A 5,000-nucleotide genomic window follows, 5' to 3' on the forward strand; every position below is an offset into this window, starting at 1 on the left:
AGAGAGAGAGAGAGAGAGAGAGAGAGAGAGAGAGAGAGACAGAGAGTGAGAGAGAGAGTGAGAGAGTGAGAGAGAGAGAGAGAGAGAGAGAGAGAGACAGAGAGACAGAGAGACAGACAGACAGACAGACAGACAGAGAAAGACAGAAAGACAGAGAGAGACAGAGAGAAAGATGAAAGACAGACAAAGAGAGAGAGCAATGGGTGCCAGCAGGGTCCGAACTCTACGGGCCCCGCACTCCGCATTTCACAACGCGATCCTCCCTGCTACGACCATGATGCAAATGGAGTGACGGACAAGTTTTTAAATTAATTGAATCTTCGAATCTGCCTCACCCTATAAAAAGAAAAGAAAAGAAAAGAAAAGATAGAAAGAAGAGGACGAAGAAGAAGATGAAGAAGAAGAAGAAGAAGAAGAAGAAGAAGATGAAGATGAGGAAGAAGAAGAAAAAAAAGAATTCGAAACATGTTTGACAAAGAGTTCTAACCGTGACTGTAATACAGCTCGCCCTCCCCTGTAAATAAAGGACTTGAAACTCAAATTCTTCCTCCCCAACCCCATCCCCCAACCCCCCCTTACAACGTCCTTCAGCTATCCCCTTTTCAACGACTCGTTTACTAAAGAGTCTACCGCAATTCTGGCCAAAAAAGAAGTCACTAATTCCATTAAAAAAAGAAAAAACAATGAACAAAAAAACACACAAACGAGAAGTCCCCAATTCTGGCCAAAAAAGAAGTCACTAATTCCATTAAAAAAAGAAAAAACAATGAACAAAAAAACACACAAACGAGAAGTCCCCAATTCTGGCCCAAAAAAAGAAGTCACTAATTCCATAAAAAAAGAAAAAAAAAACAATGAACAAAAAGCAGACGAACGAAAAGTCCCGACCCCATAATTAATTCCTGAACACAGGGCTAACTAATTTCCATTTTTATTTCCATATTTCACCAAACCCGTCCGTTCTAAACTTCACGGCAAGCTTTTACTTTGAAGTACGAACACACACTACACAGTCCCGACTTTGGTGTGTGTGTGCGTGTGTGTGTGTGTGTGTGTCTCTGTGTGTGTGTGTGTGTGTGTGTGTCTGTGTGTGTGTGTGTGTGTGTGTGTGTGTGTGTGTGTGTGTGTGTGTGTGTGTGTGTGTGTGTGTGTGTGTGTGTGTGTGTGTGTTGTGTGTGTGTGTGTCTGTGTGTGTGTGTGTGTGGGTGTCTGTGTGTGTGTGTGTGTGTGTGTGTGTGTGTGTGTGTGTGTGTGTGTGTGTGTAAAAATGTGTGTGTGTGTGTGTGTGTGTGTGTGTGTGTGTGTGTGGGAGAGAGAGAGCAGAGAGAGAGAGAGAGAGAGAGAGAGAGAGAGAGAGAGAGAGAGAGAGAGAGAGAGAGAGAGAGAGAGAGAGAGAGAGAGAGAGAGACATAACAGATACATAGATAAATAGATGTATATATATATATATATATATATATATATATATATATATATATATATATATATAGAGAGAGAGAGAGAGCAGAGAGAGAGAGAGAGAGAGAGAGAGAGAGAGAGAGAGAGAGAGAGAGAGAGAGAGAGAGAGAGAGAGAGAGAGAGAGAGAGAGAGAGGGAGGGAGAGTGGAGGGAGAAAGAAAGACAGAAATAGAAAGAGAGAGAGGAAGAGAGAAAGGGAGAAAGAAAGAGAGAGACAGACAGACAGACAGAGAGACAGAGAGAGAGAGAGAGAGAAATACAACACACGTATACCTTAACAATTAGCTAAAACTTTGCGCCAAACTTAGTTGCACATGCAAACTTCTTATCAACATAAAACGGAGTTCGTTCGATGCGGCAAACGCTTAAGCCGGTGACAAATAGCATCAGACAGCTCTCGTTCTCTCTTCTCTCGCCTCGTTCTCCCTCTCTCTCTCTGTCCTTCTCTTCTCTCGTTCTCTCTTCTCTCGCCTCGTTCTCCCTTTCTCTCTCTCTGTCCTTCTCTCTTCTCGTTCTCTCTTCTCTCGCCTCGTTCTCCCTTTCTCTCTCTCTGTCCTGCTCTCTTCTCGTTCTTCTTTCTCTTCTCTCGTCCTGTTCTTCTTTTCTCTTTCCCTCCTCCTCCTGTCTTCTCTCGCCTCGTTCTTCATTTATCTGTCTCTCCTTCTCTTTCTCATTTTATGTTGTTGTAGTGGTTGTTATTTTTTCCGTATTTATTCATATTTTTGAACTTTTTTGTGATTTAATCTATCCATCTACTAACTACCCAAAGTACTTTCCTCTCCGTCCGTCTTTCCGGTCTTCCCTGACGTCTCTTTTTTTTCTTTCTTCCCTACCTTCCTTCCTTACCTCCTTCCTTCCTTTCTTCTTTCCCTCCTTCCTTCCTTACCTCCTTCCCTCCCTCTCTATCTTCCTTCCTTCCCCCTCCTTGTCTCCCCTTTTTTTCTCCATCTCCTAATTTCCCCGCCAGCCAAGGTCGGACTGGGTCATGGGTGGTTTGACCTCAAATGGCAGAGCTTCTCTTCTCTCCTTCCTTCCTCTCTTCCTCCTTCTATGTTCCTTTCTTCGCTTTCTTTTTCCCTCTTCATTCCTTTCTTCTTTCCCAAATTTCTCTGAAGCTTTTATGTCATTTTCCCTTTCTCTCCTCCTTCCAATCTCCACCCCTACCCTCTCTTCCTCTTCTTTCTCTTTCTTTTTTCTTTCCTTTCCTCCCTCCTCTCCTATCTTCCCTTCCCCACCATCCTTCCCTCTTTCCCTTTTCCTCCTCCTTCTCCCTCCCTCCCTCCCTCCCCCCATTCTTTCCCATCCCTACCTCCCTCCCTCCTCCCTCCCTCCCTCCCTCCCTCCCTCCCCCTCCCTCTCTCCTCTCCTCCCTCCCATCCCATCCTCCCCCCATCCATCCTTCTTCCCTCTCTCCTCCCATCCTCCTTCGTCCTCCCTCTTCCTCCCTTCCCTCCCTTCCTCCTCTCTCTCCTCCCTCCCTGCCCCTCCCTCCCTTCCTTCTTCCTCCTCCTTCCCTTCCCATTCTCCCATCCTCCTCCCCCATTCTTTCCCTCCTCCCTTCCCTCCCCTTCTCCTCCCTCCCATTCTTCCCATCCCTCCATCCCTCCCTTCCCTCCCTCCCTCCCTCCCACCCTTCCCCTCCTCCCTTCCTCCTCCTTCCCTCCCTTCCTTCCCTGAGCTGCAGGATGATCAAGCGCTGAATGGACGAGGTCTTCCCGTCTCTATCCGTTTGGCAACTTTGGCCATTCCAAAAACTTTATGTATGCGTAACTGACTCGCTCTCCCGGGCTCGTTCCTCTCGCCATCCCTCTCTCCCTCGCTCCCTCCCTCCTCTCCTTCCTTTTCTTCTTTCTTTCTTCCATTCTCTCTTTATTTTTTCATTACTTTCTTTCTTTCTATTTTTTCTTTTTCTTTCTTTCTTTCTATCTTTATTTTTCTTTCTATCTTTATTTTTCTTTCTTTTTTCCTTCCCGGAAACGAGTGCGGATTTGAAGACTCTGACAGGAGATTAATTCTTAAAAATGGTAATCTGGCCTGGGGCTAGGAATGGGGCTGGGACTGGGAATGGGAATATGAGTGGGAATGGAAGTGGGGATAGGAATGGGACTGGGAATGGAAATATGGCTGGGAATGGAAGTGGGGATAGGAATGGGATTGGGAATGGAAATGGAGATAGGAATGGGGCTGGGAATGGAAATATGGCTGGGAATGGAAGTGGGGATAGGAATGGGACTGGAAATGGAAATGGAAATAGGAATGGGGCTGGGAATGGGAATTTGGGTGGGAATGAGAATGGGAGTATGGCTGGGAATGGAATTGGGGATAGGAATGGGGCTGGAAATAGGGATAGGAATGGGTCTAGGTCTAGGAATAAGGATGAGAATATAGTTGGGACTAGGAATGGAAATGGAAACGGTGATAGCAAATTGGAATGGGAAAGCGGATGGAAACAGAGAACCGGGGCTAGACCTACGGACCGCAATGGGAGTAGGGGATAGGGTATGGGGGTCAGGGCGAGTCTTCCATCAAAGCTCACCACCATCTTGGGTTCCTTAGTCAGCGCTAGCACCGACACTTTGCTGACTAGCTGACTTGCTGACCTATAAACCGCAATGGGAGTAGGGGACAGGGTATGGGGGTCACAGCGAGTCCTTAGTCAGCGCTGGCACCGACACTTTGCTGACTCGCTGACTTGCTGACCTATAAACCGCAATGGGAGTAGGGGACAGGGTATGGGGGTCACAGCGAGTCCTTAGTCAGCGCTGGCACCGACATTTTGCTGACTCGCCGACTTGCTGACGCGCCTGAATCAGCAAAAGATACGGCGCATCCCACGTCAAGGAGACCGAACATGTGACATCGCTCGCATGGCAATATACTTAAAAATAATGAATAATAAAAAAAATAACGAATAAAACTACGCGGTCATACAACCCTCGTCGCAACAGGCACGACCTAATTCCATTCACGCCATACCCTGAGAAGGAGAAATCTAACGAAGACTGTATAAGCCACAGTTTAATAAATACCTTCCCGTTTTGAATATCCATAAATCCATTCATTCAATTCATTCATCATCATTCATTCATAGTCCACACATTCATTCATCATCCACCCATCAATTCATTCCTTTATCATCCACACATCCATTCATTCATCATCCACACATTAATTCATTCATAATCCACACATCCATTCATTCATCATCCACACATTCATCATTCATCCACACATTCATCATTCATCTTCTATACATTCATTCATTCATCCACACATTCATTCATTCATCATCCACACATTCATTCATTCATCATCCACACATTCATTCATTCATCATCCACACATTCATTCAACCATACATTAATTTAATAATTCATTAACCACACATTCATTCATCCAAACATCCATTGATTCATCCACACATTCATTCATTCATTCATCAATACATTAATTCAACCATTCATCAATCACACATTTATTCATCCAAACATCCATTCATCATCCACACATTCATTCATTCATTCATCCTTACATTAATTCAA

General features: G+C 45.1%; 1 pseudogene; it reads right to left on the minus strand.

Annotated features, from left to right (window-relative positions):
• Nucleotides 1-3,816: 3,816 nt before the first annotated feature.
• Nucleotides 3,817-5,000, minus strand: part of LOC138866873 (histone H3-like) — a 19,640-nt pseudogene continuing 18,456 nt past the window's right edge.

The sequence above is a fragment of the Penaeus vannamei genome, chromosome 27 (assembly GCF_042767895.1).
Source record: "Penaeus vannamei isolate JL-2024 chromosome 27, ASM4276789v1, whole genome shotgun sequence".
In the NCBI taxonomy this organism is placed as follows: Eukaryota; Metazoa; Arthropoda; class Malacostraca; order Decapoda; family Penaeidae; genus Penaeus; species Penaeus vannamei.